The sequence below is a fragment of the Dermacentor albipictus genome, chromosome 4 (genome assembly GCF_038994185.2).
Source record: "Dermacentor albipictus isolate Rhodes 1998 colony chromosome 4, USDA_Dalb.pri_finalv2, whole genome shotgun sequence".
Lineage (NCBI taxonomy): Eukaryota > Metazoa > Arthropoda > Arachnida > Ixodida > Ixodidae > Dermacentor > Dermacentor albipictus.
Window position 1 is genome coordinate 77,063,850 of NC_091824.1, and position 19,633 is coordinate 77,083,482.

Genomic DNA, 19,633 nt, shown 5'->3' on the forward strand with positions numbered 1-19,633 from the left:
TCATCTCTCGCCTATGCCTCTATCACAAGTTTTTTTATTCCATACCTCCTGACAGCCAGCTGGTTCAGCTGGCTCATCGTGTTTGTCGAACAGGCCATCCGAACTCCGTAATCCCACCACAAGCCCGCACCACTACGTTCCTGCAGTCATTCTTCGTCCGAACTGCCCGAGACTGGAATGGCCTTCCCAGACAAACTGCACTCATCCGCGATACAGCACGCTTTCGATCTGCCATTGAGTGTTCCGACTCATCCTTCTAATTTCCACATCATCAATCCCGCCTTTTACATGCCCACCCCTCATGTAATGTCCTATTTTGGACCCTTGAGGTATTAATAAATAAATAAATAAATAAACCAGCACCTATGATAGAACTTATGGCATCTTGCTGAATCGAAATTTTCATGGGCTATAGCCTTACCATTTTTTCATATTTCCGAGAAAAATATTTTGAGTCTATTCCTTTATTTATCGCGTAAATCAGCCTCAGCACGTGCGTGCCGAGTGACCTATCCGAAGAACCAGAACCTATGATAGAACTTATGGGATCTTGCTGAATCGAAATTTTCATGGGCTATAGCCTTACCATTTTTTCATATTTCCGAGAAAAATATTTTGAGTCTATTCCTTTATTTATCGCGTAAATCAGCCTCAGCACGTGCGTGCCGAGTGATCTATCCGAAGAAGCAGCACCTATGATAGAACTTATGGGATCTTGCTGAATCGAAATTTTCATGGGCTACAGCCTTACCATTTTTTCATATTTCCGAGAAAAATATTTTGAGTCTATTCCTTTATTTATCGCGTAAATCAGCCTCAACACGTGCGTGCCGAGTGATCTATCCGAAGAACCAGCACCTATGATAGAACTTATGGGATCTTGCTGAATCGAAATTTTCATGGGCTACAGCCTTACCATTTTTTCATATTTCCGAGAAAAATATTTTGAGTCTATTCCTTTATTTATCGCGTGAATCAGCCTCAACACGTGCGTGCCGAGTGATCTATCCGAAGAAGCAGCACCTTTGAGAGAACTTATGGGATCTTGCTGAATCGAAATTTTCATGGGCTACAGCCTTACCATTTTTTCATATTTCCGAGAAAAATATTTTGAGTCTATTCCTTTATTTATCGCGTAAATCAGCCTCAGCACGTGCGTGCCGAGTGATCTATCCGAAGAACCAGCACCTTTGAGAGAACTTATGGGATCTTGCTGAATCGAAATTTTCATGGGCTACAGCCTTACCATTTTTTCATATTTCCGAGAAAAATATTTTGAGTCTATTCCTTTATTTATCGCGTAAATCAGCCTCACCACTAGCGTGCCGAGTGATCTATCCGAAGAACCAGCACCTATGATAGAACTTATGGGATCTTGCTGAATCGAAATTTTCATGGGCTACAGCCTTACCATTTTTTCATATTTCCGAGAAAAATATTTTGAGTCTATTCCTTTATTTATCGCGTAAATCAGCCTCAACACGTGCGTGCCGAGTGATCTATCCGAAGAAGCAGCACCTATGATAGAACTTATGGGATCTTGCTGAATCGAAATTTTCATGGGCTACAGCCTTACCATTTTTTCATATTTCCGAGAAAAATATTTTGAGTCTATTCCTTTATTTATCGCGTAAATCAGCCTCAACACGTGCGTGCCGAGTGATCTATCCGAAGAACCAGCACCTATGATAGAACTTACGGGATCTTGCTGAATCGAAATTTTCATGGGCTACAGCCTTACCATTTTTTCATATTTCCGAGAAAAATATTTTGAGTCTATTCCTTTATTTATCGCGTAAATCAGCCTCAACACGTGCGTGCCGAGTGATCTATCCGAAGAACCAGCACCTATGATAGAACTTACGGGATCTTGCTGAATCGAAATTTTCATGGGCTACAGCCTTACCATTTTTTCATATTTCCGAGAAAAATATTTTGAGTCTATTCCTTTATTTATCGCGTAAATCAGCCTCAGCACGTGCGTGCCGAGTGATCTATCCGAAGAACCAGCACCTTTGAGAGAACTTATGGGATCTTGCTGAATCGAAATTTTCATGGGCTACAGCCTTACCATTTTTTCATATTTCCGAGAAAAATATTTTGAGTCTATTCCTTTATTTATCGCGTAAATCAGCCTCAACACGTGCGTGCCGAGTGATCTATCCGAAGAACCAGCACCTATGATAGAACTTACGGGATCTTGCTGAATCGAAATTTTCATGGGCTACAGCCTTACCATTTTTTCATATTTCCGAGAAAAATATTTTGAGTCTATTCCTTTATTTATCGCGTAAATCAGCCTCAGCACGTGCGTGCCGAGTGATCTATCCGAAGAAGCAGCACCTATGATAGAACTTATGGGATCTTGCTGAATCGAAATTTTCATGGGCTACAGCCTTACCATTTTTTCATATTTCCGAGAAAAATATTTTGAGTCTATTCCTTTATTTATCGCGTAAATCAGCCTCAGCACGTGCGTGCCGAGTGATCTATCCGAAGAACCAGCACCTTTGAGAGAACTTATGGGATCTTGCTGAATCGAAATTTTCATGGGCTACAGCCTTACCATTTTTTCATATTTCCGAGAAAAATATTTTGAGTCTATTCCTTTATTTATCGCGTAAATCAGCCTCACCACTAGCGTGCCGAGTGATCTATCCGAAGAACCAGCACCTATGATAGAACTTATGGGATCTTGCTGAATCGAAATTTTCATGGGCTACAGCCTTACCATTTTTTCATATTTCCGAGAAAAATATTTTGAGTCTATTCCTTTATTTATCGCGTAAATCAGCCTCAACACGTGCGTGCCGAGTGATCTATCCGAAGAACCAGCACCTATGATAGAACTTACGGGATCTTGCTGAATCGAAATTTTCATGGGCTACAGCCTTACCATTTTTTCATATTTCCGAGAAAAATATTTTGAGTCTATTCCTTTATTTATCGCGTAAATCAGCCTCAGCACGTGCGTGCCGAGTGATCTATCCGAAGAACCAGCACCTTTGAGAGAACTTATGGGATCTTGCTGAATCGAAATTTTCATGGGCTACAGCCTTACCATTTTTTCATATTTCCGAGAAAAATATTTTGAGTCTATTCCTTTATTTATCGCGTAAATCAGCCTCAGCACGTGCGTGCCGAGTGATCTATCCGAAGAACCAGCACCTTTGAGAGAACTTATGGGATCTTGCTGAATCGAAATTTTCATGGGCTACAGCCTTACCATTTTTTCATATTTCCGAGAAAAATATTTTGAGTCTATTCCTTTATTTATCGCGTAAATCAGCCTCAACACGTGCGTGCCGAGTGATCTATCCGAAGAACCAGCACCTATGATAGAACTTATGGGATCTTGCTGAATCGAAATTTTCATGGGCTACAGCCTTACCATTTTTTCATATTTCCGAGAAAAATATTTTGAGTCTATTCCTTTATTTATCGCGTAAATCAGCCTCAACACGTGCGTGCCGAGTGATCTATCCGAAGAACCAGCACCTATGATAGAACTTACGGGATCTTGCTGAATCGAAATTTTCATGGGCTACAGCCTTACCATTTTTTCATATTTCCGAGAAAAATATTTTGAGTCTATTCCTTTATTTATCGCGTAAATCAGCCTCAGCACGTGCGTGCCGAGTGATCTATCCGAAGAACCAGCACCTATGATAGAACTTATGGGATCTTGCTGAATCGAAATTTTCATGGGCTACAGCCTTACCATTTTTTCATATTTCCGAGAAAAATATTTTGAGTCTATTCCTTTATTTATCGCGTAAATCAGCCTCAGCACGTGCGTGCCGAGTGATCTATCCAAAGAACCAGCACCTTTGAGAGAACTTATGGGATCTTGCTGAATCGAAATTTTCATGGGCTACAGCCTTACCATTTTTTCATATTTCCGAGAAAAATATTTTGAGTCTATTCCTTTATTTATCGCGTAAATCAGCCTCAACACGTGCGTGCCGAGTGATCTATCCGAAGAACCAGCACCTATGATAGAACTTACGGGATCTTGCTGAATCGAAATTTTCATGGGCTACAGCCTTACCATTTTTTCATATTTCCGAGAAAAATATTTTGAGTCTATTCCTTTATTTAACGCGTAAATCAGCCTCAGCACGTGCGTGCCGAGTGATCTATCCGAAGAACCAGCACCTATGATAGAACTTATGGGATCTTGCTGAATCGAAATTTTCATGGGCTACAGCCTTACCATTTTTTCATATTTCCGAGAAAAATATTTTGAGTCTATTCCTTTATTTATCGCGTAAATCAGCCTCAGCACGTGCGTGCCGAGTGATCTATCCGAAGAACCAGCACCTATGATAGAACTTATGGGATCTTGCTGAATCGAAATTTTCATGGGCTACAGCCTTACCATTTTTTCATATTTCCGAGAAATATATTTTGAGTCTATTCCTTTATTTATCGCGTAAATCAGCCTCAACACGTGCGTGCCGAGTGATCTATCCGAAGAAGCAGCACCTATGATAGAACTTATGGGATCTTGCTGAATCGAAATTTTCATGGGCTACAGCCTTACCATTTTTTCATATTTCCGAGAAAAATATTTTGAGTCTATTTCTTTATTTATCGCGTAAATCAGCCTCAACACGTGCGTGCCGAGTGATCTATCCGAAGAACCAGCACCTATGATAGAACTTATGGGATCTTGCTGAATCGAAATTTTCATGGGCCTTACCATTTTTTCATATTTCCGAGAAAAATATTTTGAGTCTATTCCTTTATTTATCGCGTAAATCAGCCTCAACACGTGCGTGCCGAGTGATCTATCCGAAGAACCAGCACCTATGATAGAACTTATGGGATCTTGCTGAATCGAAATATTCATGGGCTATAGCCTTACCATTTTTTCATATTTCCGAGAAAAATATTTTGAGTCTATTCCTTTATTTATCGCGTAAATCAGCCTCAGCACGTGCCTGCCGAGTGATCTATCCGAAGAACCAGCACCTATGATAGAACTTATGGGATCTTGCTGAATCGAAATTTTCATGGGCTATAGCCTTACCATTTTTTCATATTTCCGAGAAAAATATTTTGAGTCTATTCCTTTATTTATCGCGTAAATCAGCCTCAGCACGTGTGTGCCGAGTGATCTATCCGAAGAACCAGCACCTTTGATAGAACTTATGGGATCTTGCTGAATCGAAATTTTCATGGGCTATAGCCTTACCATTTTTTCATATTTCCGAGAAAAATATTTTGAGTCTATTCTCATTTATCGCGTAAATCAGCCTCAGCACGTGCGCGCCGAGTGATTTATGCAAAGAAGCAGTACTTTTGACAGAACTTATGGGACCTTGCTGAATCGATATTTTCATTATAGGCCTACCATTTTTTCATATGAATTTCATGAAAATTTCGATTCAGCAAGATCCCATAAGTTTTCTCAAAGGTGCTTGTTCTTTGCATAAATCACTCGGCACGCATGTGCTGAGGCTGATTTACGCGATAAATAAAGGAATAGACTCAAAATATCGATTCAGCATGGTCCAATAAGTTATTTCATAGGTAGTGGTTCTTCGCATATAGCCCTCGGCACACAAGTGCTGAGGCTGATTTACGCGATAAAAAAAAGAAATTTACTGTAATTATTTTTCTCGGAAATATGAAAAATTTTAAACCTATAGTCCATGAAAATATCGATTCAGCAAGGTCGCATAAGTTCTCTCAGAAATGCTGGTTATTCACCCAAATAACTCGGCACGCACGTGCTGTGGCTGATTTACGCGGTTAATAAAGGAATAGACTCAAATCATTTTTCTCGGAAATAGGAAAAAATGGTAAGCCTATAGCCCATGAAGATATCGATTCTGACAAGTCGAAGAACTTTGCTCTAAAGCTCTGGGTCCTTTCATAAATCAGTCCGTGCGGACGTGCTGATGCCGATTTACAGATTAAATATACGAATATACGAATATACGAATAAGCTCGGCTAAATTTTCTCAGGAAAATGAAAAACTATTCCTATAGTCCGTGAAAATATCCTTCCCGCGAGGTCCAATGAGTTCTCTTTAGATCACTCGTTCTTTCCATAAATGACTCCATACGTGCGTGCTCACGGCGATTTGCGCTATAAGCGAACGAATAAACTGAGAAGAAGAAACTTTATTAAAGAATGGTCTGGTGGTTTTTGTTGATGTGGCCTCAGGTGGTGGCTCGAAGTCCTTGGACTCGTGCGGCATCTTCGGCTTACCGGATGGCCCCGAGCTGGTCTGCCAACTCTAAACTTTCTTTTGAGAGTTCGGAAGGATCCTTTTTTTTTTGCTGAAGGGCCCCGTAGGGAATGTAGAGACAATCCTGGGAGTTGTGTATCTGAAAACGGGGAACGAGTCGAAAGAGGACAATGCAAAACATTTCAAATGTATTGCCAAGGACATCAGGGAGTTAGCTATGAAACGGGAGATAATCATCTTAGGGAACATGAATGCACATTTGGAATACTTTGACGGGGCTACAGATGCAGCAGGGCAGATTGGTAGATTTTTTTGAGGCCCATGATTTTGTAATAGTTAATACTGAAATTAAATACAAAGGGAAGATAACATGGCAAATAAATAAGTCCCACTGAACAATCGACTACTGCCTAACGTCCCACAAGCTGTATGAACGGTTGAGAGGTATGGAAATATATGATTAAGGTACCAAAAACCTGCGGAGTGATCAATAAAGAATCAAGATCATTTTTCAAAGGACAGTACCATTGATAGAAACTAAAGAAAGGAAAGGTATGAGCAAACTGAATGACAGGCGGCTACTAGAAGTGGCGAAAAACATTGAAAACATGGTATCCAAGCAGCCGCAAAGGGCATGGGTATACGACGATTTAATAGGTATATTTAAAAGAGAGCTAGAGAAGGGACAGATTAGGAAACTAGTAAGTAAGCAGGGATAACATAAACCGAAAAGCTGGTGGGACCGAGAAGTTAAGGAGGCCATAGAGCAACGCAAAGATGCGTGCAGAAAGCACAGAGCAGCAAAGGAAAGGGGAGGCCCACCTGATGTGGAGACAAAATGGAAGAATTACCTTGCAATGAAAAGAGTAGCATCGGCATTAATTCAAGCCACGATGGCACAACGCCAGCGCGGCAACGACCGTGTTATCGCTTACGCCAGCAAGCTCCTCTCACCCTCGAAGAGCAACTGTTCCATAACTGGGCGTGAGTGTCTGGCCCTAGTTTGGGCGGTTGCGAAGTTCCGCCGATACTTATATGGCCAACCCTTTTCAGTTGTCACAGACCATCACGCGCTTTGCTGATTATGCTCACTGAAATATTCTACAGGAAGACTTGGTCGCTGAGCCTTACGCCTCCAATAACATTCGTATACTGTCACCTACAAATCTTGCCGACTACACAAGGACGCTGATTGCCTGTCTCGCTACCCGGCAGACGAGCCTGACGACGCCGACAGTAGTACTGCCAACGGCATTTTCACCGTGTCTGCCTTCGCTAACATCGCCGATGAGCAGTACCGAGACCTATCGCTGCGAGCACTCATCGAGCGTCTGCGCTTTACACCTTCCGACGCACCCGTTCGCTGATATGTCCTCTAGGGCGGCATTCTGTACCGAAGGAACTTCCTCCCTGACAGATCTGATCTTCTTCTTGTCGTGCCAAAACATCTACTACAGACTGTGCTCTTTGAGATGCATGACGCACCCACTGCAGGACACCTTGGGGTAACCCGTATGTACGACTGCGTCCGCCGCCGCTTCTATTGACCTGGTCTCACTCGCTCCGTCCGACCCTATGTTGCTACCTGTGATCCCTGCCAGCGTCGGGAAACACCTTAGGTGCTGCCTGCCGGTCATCTCCAGCCGATCACCGTCCCTGTGGAACCGTTCTTTCGTGTTGGATTAGACCTCCTCGATCCCTTTCCCACGTCATTCTCTGGGAACAATTGGGTAGCCGTCGCAACTGATTACGCCACCCAATACGCTATCACGCGGGCTCTCCCTACTAGTTGCGCCACTGACGTCGCGGACTTTCTCTTGCGTGACATTATTTTACTGCATGGCGCCCCGCGACAGCTGCTTACTGACCGTGGTCGTAACTTCCTCTCGAAAGTTATCGCCGACATTGTGCGTTCCTGCTCCACTCAACACAAGCTGACTACCTCATACCATCCTCAAACCGATGGCCTGACAGAGCGGTTAAACCGTACTATTACCGGCATGCTGTCCAAGTACGTTTCCAAGGACCACCACGACTGGGACATTGCCCTTCCTTACGTCACATTTGCGTATAATTCTTCCCGGCACGACACCACCGGATTTTCTCCATTTTATCTACTGTACGGTCGCGAACCGACCTTGCCCCTTGACACGGCACTTCCTCCTGCAGCGATCTCAACAAGCGAGTATGCGCGCGACGCCATCGCCCTCGCCGACCATGCACGCCAGCTTGCCCGTGCTCGACTGACGGCCTCGCAAACCACTCAGTAGCGTCAGTACAACGCCCACCACCGTGACGTACAGTTTTCGCCTGGTCCGCTCGTGCTCCTGTGGTCGCCCTCTCATGACGTCGGACTTTCAGAAAAGCTCCTTTCGCGATTCACAGGGCCCTACCGCGTGCTGCTTCAGGTGACGCCTGTGACGTACGAAATTGCTCCTGTGAGCTCAACCTCAACCTCTACTCTGGGATCTGGTGATGTCGTGCATGTCAGTAGGCTCAAAGCCTACTACACTGCTTCCGAGTCCGGCCTTTAGTCGCTCCGGGACGGCGCTTTTGCCGCCGGGGCTAGTGCTACGGAACAGTATTTCCAATAACGAAGAGGCGAGCAGTGAGAAGATGACGACGACGATTGGAGGCTAGCGCGGCCTGTAGGAGTTGAAGGAAATCCCACCGCTGGCGCCAGTTGTAGGAGTTGAGGACGGACTTTGCGATGAAAAACTTGGGAGGTTTATTTTACATTATTTACAGTGAGACGTCAATGAACAGTCGTACAGTCATTACGGGCCGGCAGCAACTCGGACGCTGCGGCCCGCGGCAAGAAGTTCGAGAGAGGTGAATCAGGGAATGCTCCAGAAATCCCCTTGCTGCTCCCGGTCTCTCTTTTTAAGCCCTTCGATGTCTGGAAGTCGCGTCATGTTCGGCCAATGGGAGAGTCCGCTCAGATGACGCGATTTTCGGCCAATGGTAGGCGCCCGTGTAATGGTGTCATACCCGGCGAAGAGAGTCGCCGCCAATTGGTCCCCCTGCGGTCTTGCCTTGCTGACTTACGCGCCGTCACAAGAGCCAGGTGGGGCGACGGCGGACCAAGGCGGGCAGAATTGGTCTTGCCTCGCTGGCTTGCAACGCCTTGGCACAATGGGCGTATGGGGGCTACGCTGCCAGGCTTTCCCGGTACATCACAGCCCTCCTGCTTCGGGACCCACTTTCCTTGCAGCAGTGCCAGGCTATCCCCTCGCTTTCTGGAAGAGCAGTGAATAGCTCCCCGGCGGCACACGAAGTGGGGGCCGCCAACTTGTTTGCACTTGTCGTGCCTCAGGAATGTGGCATCCGTGTTTCTGCATTCCTTACTTAGCAGTGGTGCGATTCGATGTGGTCTGGGGAACTCGAAGTAGCCTCAGGAAACGGCCCCATGTCTAACAGGGCCTCTTGCCCTCTTGGCCAAGTGCGGCGTACTCCCTGGTAAATATACTTGTACATAGATTTTCGTCTGCGTCTTCCTACGTAACAATATATACACACATCTAACCCAACTGGCATGGAATCTTGCGCCTACTCTACCGCCAACGTTTCAATAAGGGAATGGGCGCGCACTTGAATATATGCGCACCATACACGCACAGTAAATGACGCACAACACCAATAGCACATAAAGCTGTATGTTTCAGGAGGGTCTACAAAAGTAAGCGAGTTACTAGCGATAATACATATTTGCTACACGGTATTACAATCTACAAAACGGCTACTTGAAGTCTTGCGCGCAGCAAGAGCAAATCTATTGGAACTGAGTACACCTGTGAGCGATTAGGCAGAAATAATCAGAGAGTGACAGCACCAAGGAAATTGGCCGAATCAGAACTGTGAGAAGCCGCTACTTCAAATACTGGCCAAATAAAGAACGAAGAGCAAAACACACCAATCCTGGTTCAATTCATGAACAGAAAGTTTCGATAGCTTGGAATATCTATTTCGCCACACTTTTAAAGGGGCACTAAAGGCAAATACTAACTCGTCGTTGACTGCTTAAGTACAATTACAGAAACCTCATAACGCTCATTTCGTGCCAAGAAAAGACTTAGTTGACTGAAAAATTGCATCTGAGGGGTCCGAGTACCTTTTTCATAATTATAATCTCCCGCTACCCAACTGGGGGAGTGGTAAAGCTGCATACGTCACCACCACCCTTTGCTGCCGTCGGTGAGTAAAGCGGCACGCGACAGATGACGACACCGAGCCAAGACAGAGCGTAGGATTCGCCGCAGCAGCTGCTTTTCGGTCAAGTGGCGTAGACCGTTCGGGCATCTCGCGACATCGCATGGAAGTTGAATTCTCTGCTACTTGCAGTTTGTGCGAGTTTCGGGAGCCAACACAACCAGCTCAGCACTACACGATAACGAAACTAATAATAATAATATATGGGGTTTTACGTGCCAAAACCACTTTCTGATTATGAGGCACGCCGTAGTGGGGGACTCCGGAAATTTCGACCACCTGGGGTTCTTTAACGTGCACCTAAATCTAAGTACACGGGTGTTTTCGCATTTCGCCCCCATCGAAATGCGACCGCCGTGGCCGGGATTTGATCCCGCGACCTCGTGCTCAGCAGCCTAACACCATAGCCACTGAGCAACCACGGCGGGTGATAACGAAACTACTGCAACGTAAAAGCGTGGGCAGAGTGGAGTCGAGCGAAAACGAAACCTTTCGACTGCCGCGTCGTTTTCAATGGTAGCGTCGATGAGCTCCTTGTTTCTAAAGATGAAATAGAAATTGGGAAGCAGCATTTCTTTTCGTCTTATAATACAATACAACGATGTTTTTTGCAACGAGTGGTTGAATACTATTGACAGAATTTAACTGAGGAGTGCTTTCGTCATCCAGCGAGTACTTGAATGTCCCGGGGGAGTTTCTGATGATGTGCTGTATTTACCTCAATTTCTCAATTATTAAGGCTCTGTTCGCGACAATATGGACGCCTTAGAGATTCTCGAGCCCTAATCTATCACTTTAGCTTGACTTAATGTTTGCCTTTAGTGTCTCTTTAAAACAAGCACCTTGTACGCTGGTCGTGATGTTTGGACATATAGCCTAATCAGATTCCAAAGCCCTTTTGCATGTTCTCTAAAGGTCAAAGATTCGTGTCGCCTTCCCAGTTACCGTCTTCGACATTTCCCGAAACAGAGGTTTGCTAAAACATGGCAGCGCCATGTTTGATCCAAAGGGTCAATAGGCTAAGCTTTTTTTCGGTAAAAGCCAATTTCATCAATTCATTTATTCATCGCGTAAATACGCGGACAGCTGCATTTGCAGACAGAGTGATGTGAGTGACAAACCAGCGCATTTCAGGGAAGTGATTCCACCATGGCTGCACCGACATTTCAATGAGCGATAGGCTTACCTTTTTCCTCGGAAAAGCCAATTTCTGCAATCCATTTATTCATTGCATAAGGAGGAGGAGGCAACACTCGCATTTGCATGCAGAGTAATTTGACGAACTAACGCTTTTCAGGGGAGTGATTCGACCACGGTTGTGGCGACATTTCACTGAGCAATAGTCTTACCTTTTTCCTCGGAAAAGCCAAATTCCGCAATCCATTTATTCATCGCATAAGGATTAGGCAACACTTGTGTTTGCATGCCGAGTGATTTGACTTGCGCTTTTCAGGCAAGTAATTCGACCACGGTTGCGCCGACATTTCAATGAGCAATATACCTTTTTCCTCGGAAAAGCCAACTTCCGCAATCCATTTATTCATCGCATAAGGATTAGGCAACACTTGCGTTTGCATGCAGGTTGATGTGACGACCTGGCGCTTTTCAGGGAAGTGGTTCCACCATGGCTGCACGGACATTTTACTGGGCTATATAGGCTTAGCGCTTTTTCCTGGAAAGGCAATTTCTGCAATCCATTTAATAATCGCTTTCAATAGCCGGCAACACTTGCACACTGTAAAATAATTTACACCCTAAAAGTGAAAAAGAGTGTAAATGTGTCTATAACTCACACCCTTATGGTGTCCGTTATATAGATAACACCCTAAGGGTGTGAGTTATAGACACATTTACACCCTTTTTCACTTTTTACGGTGTAAATTATTTTACAGTGCATTAGGATGCACAGTGATGTATGTGACGAAACACTGCTTTTCAGGAATTGGCACCATGGCTGCACGGACATTTTACTGAGCTATTGGCAATTCCAGAATCCGTTACTTGTGTTTGCTACACTATCCAAACAAACAAAGATGGCTACGATATCCAGGTTTTCGGCTGTTCTTTCACTTCACCCTTAAATCAGTTTACGCCCTTTGGGGCTCAGAAACTCAGACGCTCGCTACTTTCCTGTTGAGAATGCTATGTCGTGCTGACAGAGTCTAAGCCATTCATGACTTGGAAGTACCGAGCTCCCAGCGTTAAAGAAACGAAATGCGGGCAAGACATGACGATTATTTTTGTGGGACAAAATACCACACAAAGCGGGTAAATTTTTTTAAGTGTTGGGGCTGCGCTCACGCTTTTCATTTGTGGCGTCGAATCGAAGTGTTTCGTCGAAGCCGAAAGCGTCCTGGTTACCACTTTATTTAGATTGCTCTCAAGTATATTTCAGGAAGGAAAGCACGGAACCATAGTTGCCTGTCTCAGCGATGTTTGCGGAGACAGGCCTCCGCAAACATCGAGCATGCTGAGTGAGCCGCATGATATTTCTTTAAATACAATGAGCCTTTCAAGAGAGCCAGAGGACAAAATATGGGAAGTGTTTATGCATAATGAGCCTCCGAAAGGAGTAAGCACTTGTTCGCTGCGTTGTTCCACTGGTACAGGCACAATACTCGACTGTTTTCGACCTTCATAGTCAGGTCCACACCGCTACTCGTGTTGTTGTACATCGCATATAGCATCTCGCAGTATATCGACCGAGACGACTGTCGTACTTTGAGAAGTTAAATACGGATGTGCTGCAGTGACAGAATGAGGCTAAATATTGTAAGGTTACCTTGTCCGTGTGTCTTGGGATAAAAACAAAACAAGGTTACGTTGATGAGTCAAGCTGCAACTTCCTCTTTATAGTTAGCTGATACGTATGATTAGGTCGTGTGCGTCTGACGGTAGCTGCTCTCTCAATAGATAACGCTGTGCAAACACGAAATGAAATGCGCTCTTTGGCTGAGAAAGCTAACACTACCGTCTCAAGCATAAATGCCAAAGATAAGCAGCTTCAGAATAACTTTATACTGACACAATAAACTTGTTTTGAGCGTTGATGTGGAAAATCGGCCGCGTAGAAATAACGTCATCTTGAACGGATTACCTGAAGTACAAGACGAGGACAACGACGTCCTGCTTTCAAGGGTCTGTTTGTGGTTCTCGGATGTGCTTAAAATGCAGTGCCCACGCATTGAAAAATTGCACAGAATTGGTGTCACTAATGCAACGTCCTGTGATCATTATATTACTGGATTTTAATAAGAAAATACGGGTACTCAGGAATTCACGCGAGCTCAAAGGCACTTCTTACACCATTAGTGAAGATTTTTCGAACCATCTCCGCATAATCCGTAAGAAGCTACGGGATGCTACCCCATCCTTTCGTAACAATTGGTCTTCTGTACGGATACGCTTTCATCATGCCTTTGTTGATAACGTACGTTATAACTGGGATGAATATACCAACAAACTTGTCGAAGCATCCGGCAGCACGTCAGGTGCTGCCACACATAGTTCTACCCACAACCATAGATGAAATTATATTACTTCACATAGCAATCTACAAGTTCTTAACAATAAAGTTTATCACCACCACAAGTTCTTAATGTCAATGCCAGAAGCTTGCCTAACAAGCTTACTGACGTTTTTCGCAATCGTTACGTGTCACTCTCCTCGTATTAAAGGCGTCACAGAGACGTGGTGACAAGGTGACGTAAACGATCAATAGCATGCCTGGTTTTAGCCTTGTTAGAGTTGACAGGAAACACGGCCGAGGAGGTGGCGTAGCCTTTCTTTCCTGAAATCTGGCCTACAATATTCTGTAATCCAATCTCCGATCGAATTAGAATCTGCTTGGTGTAAGATATACCTTGAAAAGAGATCAGTAACAGTCTGCTTCCTTAATCGCCCTCCAGGTTCATCTCATGACCTCCTATCTATAGCCTGAATACGTTTCTACACGAGCTCAACACCCTCTCTTCAGGCATGTTGCTCGTGGGTGATTTTAATGCTCCAGATATATCATTGCCGTCATTAACCCCGCCTGGTGATGAGGCTCGCTCATTGAGGGAGCTTCTTGAACTGTCACAGTCGACTGGTCTTAAACAAGTATATAGAAGAGCAGCCTATCCAGAGGTGAAGCGCTTCCAGATCTAGTCTTTCTCAGCCAAAGCCTTGTGGATGGCGCTTTCTAATGTGAAGTCATTGAAGGTATTTGGGATCATAGAGCAGTTTCAGTTCGCATTTCTCTTCCGGTAAAAAAGCCACGCATTTCGAATACAACACATTCCCGAACTTCGATCATGCGGATGATGCTTCCATTCTAGATGCCACGAGGGAAAATTTCGACAACATTGTGCTAATGAGTGCTGGTAATGACATTAATGAGTTAGTTTATCTTTTAGAATACCTTATATATTCTCTCATGCATTCACCGTTTTGTCCCTGCTAAAACCAAGAATTCTTTTGTTTTTTGGTTAACTCAGTATAATCATGGATGATGAGATATATTTTACACTTGTCACGATGTGTCAATAAACTACAGCGCTCAAAGCTGAGCGGTGATCCCACTAAGACTGCAATGTTTGACCAAGTGAAGGAGGAACTTGAGGACTTAAATAGGGGAAGGACTTCTATTTTAGAGTAACATTGCCTCAGCTTCTTAAAAGCAATGCAAAAATATTTTTTCGCAATCGATCTTACCTCGTGAGACTGGTAATAACGCTTTCGCAATTAATAAGGAGTCTACTAGCCGCTCAGCTAAAATCGCATCGGCCTTTAGCTCGTCAGACATAAAGAAGGGCTTAACACTCTGCAAGAATAGTGGAAGTTTGTAAACAGTCCGGGGGTAGCACTCGCTGGCTATTATATAGAGCTGATGCAAGGAGCTACAAGGACAACGACAGTCGAGAAAGAACTTGACAAATAGCCAAGCAAGAAGTGGGAGTGTAGTGAGCTTCTAAGTGTACTGATGAGAGGAATTAGGAAAGAGAAGCAACATGCTTGTTGGAAAGGAAAAAGGAAGTCGAAAATCTGGTGGAACATGCAAATACGGGAAACGAACGACGAATGACAGAAAGCATCATGAGAGCAGGAAATATACCGGGAGAAAAAAACTACGGTTCAAATACTGGTTCACGCAAAGATTAAATGAGAAAGTGAGCGTTAGTGGTGAGAAATACGTGAAAAAAAGAAGGCCGCACCTAGAATATTTCGGAACCACATTAGCTTATTAGGAAGTCAAGTCGGGAATACAAGAACATATCGTATACGAAGATGGAAACAAACTGGAAGGCGACGTGGCATTAAATTACATTAAAAAAATAACAGCCGAATCATTTCGAGGCAATGGTCACGTGGTTTCCGAGGAAAAAATTCGCCGACTACTGCGATACTCCCTAATGCGAAATTTGAGCGCAGCTCTATACGTGCTTTCATATCGCGTTGTATTGGCTGCGGGGGACAAATCTCCTGCGGCACGTTGAAAATCGAGCCAAGTGCGTCGCGAAGTCGCTTTTGTGTGTGCAGCTTTTGAGGGAGAATTACAGAGAAAATACCGTTTGCGTTGAATGGGAAGGGATGAGGAGCAAGGAGAAAGTTGATATCAGCAAGGGATTGGGGTAGGGGTGCCCTCTATCACCGCTGCTGTTTATAATGCACGTGGTAAGGATAAAAAGGGCGCTAGAAGCAATCAAGTTTGACCCCCCATACAAACAAGCTGGCACAATAGTTAAGCTCCAGCCTCCATGTTTATGCGTACGACATTGTGTTGCTCGCTAACAGGCAAAGTGATATGCCACGTCTGGCTGATATCTGCGGAGAAGAAACTGAGAACTTAGTATTAAAATTTAACGTTAAAAAATCAGGTTTTATGGTATTCAATGAAAACAGTGAACAGACAGTGTTAATACAGGGCCAGGAAATACCTCGAATAAAAGAATACAAATACCTTAAACGAAGGCGATAGGTATATGGAGACACATCTCGCAATGGGTGTTCACGTACAGGAAGAGTATACTGATGAAGATGTCCAAGGAAATATGGGTTTGGACAAGTTTTGAAGTGAGGGAAGTTCAGAGTAAAACTGATTTTGAAGAATGACTGAAGAAGATGGAAGAAAGTAAATTGGTTGCAAGAGGGTTAAGGTATTTGCACGGGAAAAAAACAGTGACTCACAGCGTAGCAAAAAAAAAAAGAAAAATAAAGCTAGGAAGCTTACCAATAAGTATGCGACCGGTCTAGTAAGTATACGAAAGGAGCGAATATAGAAGAAAAAGCGTGAGCATTGGTTTCAAGACTGCAATATTTGAAATTTAATGAACGCAGAACCCGAATTACTAACTTAGGTTGTATATAGTGAACCATTACGCTTTGTAAAAGTTTAGGTGTCAAATTGAAATATTTTCTGCTGTTCCTGCGTAGCATTTCTGACTCATGTTTCAATTGTGTGCGTTGCAATAAGTTCTTGGCAGGATGAATGAGTAGCATCAATTTTCCTCAGCACATATGAAATATGGAAGGACGTCCACAGTGAAGTTCATGATGCAAGCTCTGGCTTCTGCATATGACTGTCACGCTGTTTAGGATGCTAAACACATAGCTTGCGGTGCCTTTTATAAACCAGCTCGGTAATGTAGTCAACTAAAATTGAGAGCAATTGCCGTATTTGCATGCAAATAACGCGACCCCGAGTATAACGCGACGGGGGCTTTCGGTTTCTCAGAAAAATAAATACTGCTTAACTACTATAGGAATTACTAACAGCAATTACTACGGTAAAAGAATGGAACAACGCAAAAGAATTCACCGACGATTTCGATAATCCCTAATGGGAAATTTGAGCGCAGCTGTATACGCGTTTTCATTTCGCGATATACTGGCTGGCGCGGACAATCTGCCTCGTGCGACACGATGCAAACGGAGCGAAATGTGGCGCGACCGCCCCGCGAATTGGGGAGTCGCGAGAGGCGGCGCGTGGGCGCGATTCACAGCAGCCGCCGCAGACAGGCCTCCGCTTATGCAGCGCTTTGTTTTCATACAGACGCGCGCTACCCTGGCGCCATCTCGTAGTCGTCGTCGCCGCAAAATCAGTCTTGCGCGGCACTACGCTTTTCTTCTCGCGGTTTCGCCATACCCTCCTCTTCACGCTCTTCACTATCGCCGTCTTTCATCTTCCGCTGCGATCCGCGTTCGCTTTCATCCTTCGCTGTCTTCGTTCGCTCGGTTACGAAGGACAACGCCGACGCTCGCCGCAGAAACGGAAGCCTAAAAGAGCTGCGCTCTAAAAACGGATGCCCACAAGGCTTTATTCATCGTGGCCTCGAACTGCCGTCGCAAAATAAAGTGAAAGGGTGAGTCCTGACGCACTTATCCCTGTCGGCGAGAACGGCGTCGTCATCCATAGCATCCATCAAGGTTAGTGGAAAAAACACTTCAGAAATGCCCTCGACACACTTCAACACTGCAAAGCTCTACGCGGATTGCGCGGTGATGCAGCGCGTGACTTCGAAGACTGTTCACCTGACGCGTCGCACAACAGCGCCTACCGCATCTTTCACGTCAGTTAGTGCATGGGTAAACAGTCACGAACGTTCATTAGGCACGCATATTGCACAGACAGTGTGGAGGCACGGTTCATAATTTAAAGAAGTGAGGAACTGTGATTAGCGTCCCACTGATAGCTTTTCTCGGAGCCTGCGGCAATAAATTGACTCGGGCATATTTTTTTTATCGACAACAACACGCAAGTGCGGACTGAAATGCTTCCTAAAGGGGTTCCTTGTTTTATCCTTCATCGCGGAACCGTAAACACAGTGCCGCCGGCGGCTTCACTCCCGGCGGGTGAACCTCCTTGGCTGCAGGCATGCCTTTTAAAAGCGAAAGCTTTACTAGAGTTTCAGTTTAGGGGAGGTCTGCGCTTGCGCAGTACCGTCGCCCCTAGTTCTTGCGTACGCAAGCCGCTTGTGTCCCCTAAACTAAAACTTTCTACTAACCTCGTCGAGCCGAGTTTCGCCGCCGCTGCGAATTTGACCGCAGCTGCACCGCAGCCTTGGCAACGCATCACGAGACTCGCCGCGCCGAGCTCCGCCGCCACTGCCGCCGGCTTGGTGCATGCGCTCTCCGCCTGACCACGTGACTAGCCACGCGCCTGGCTAAGAGGAGCGCCGCGCTCGCCTAGTCAGTGCGAGCATAGAGTGCGAGCTTGGCCCTGGATGAAAGCGAGGCCGTGCCGCCTTCTCCGAGCGTTGCGCGGGAGGCTTTGAGCCGTCGTCGCCAAGCGGCGTCTGACCATCCCGCGGATATCACCCGGCGAGCTGCTTCACTGGAAAGGGTCCGGAATGCAACAAGCGTCGCACCCTCGAGATCAATGCAGCGACCGCGTTCACACCCTGTCCGTATGTGCTTCGACGCTGCACATGTTCGTGGTGTCTCTTTGCACGTCTAGCACTTCCGCTTTCCCTGTGGCACACCATCGAATGATGCATGTCTACCCAAGCCTAATCAGTCATGTCTAGCCACCGACCTAGGCACAGCTGTCACACCTGGCTTAACGATGACTGTATACCTAAGTATAATAATTACAGCTAAATCGAAGGTTAACCAAGTGAAACCAGGACTTAACCAGGGTAAACCAACCTCTCGCTTCACACATCCAGGGTTAGTTGAGCTAAGCCACAGCCAATTTTTCCCTTAGAAACCAGGCAATTAACCATGCAAATAAAGTGTTACACTGAATGACATAGATTCCAAAATACGATCTTCCTACAAAATTTGAGCAAGATTAAACAGTGCAGCAGTAAGTGCAAAATCCTTTATTCGAACATTTTTAGCAAAATTTGCATGTGGCAAACTGCAATGAAATGAAAAGGCAAACTGCGATGAAATGCAACGTAACAGCAATACATACTTTTTCAGGCCCTTTGTGCATGCACGTCCTATACCGTAAATTACTGTGGCGGTTACCACAGGTAACCGTAACAGCCTCTCTAACCATGGTTACCCAGCCTTGAACAGTCCAGATTGGCCGCTTCGAGCTTGTTGCTGCCAACAAATGAATGGCAAAATCCTTCATCACTTAGTCTCATCTCACGCAAAGGGCAATGCATTAGATATGTTTTGTCGCAATTGAAATGGAGTGTTTTTTGACGCTGCTAGGACTAAAGGTGACACCAAGCCATCAAAGTGGCACGATTTCCAGTTACCATATGGCGCCACAGCATTAGAACTGG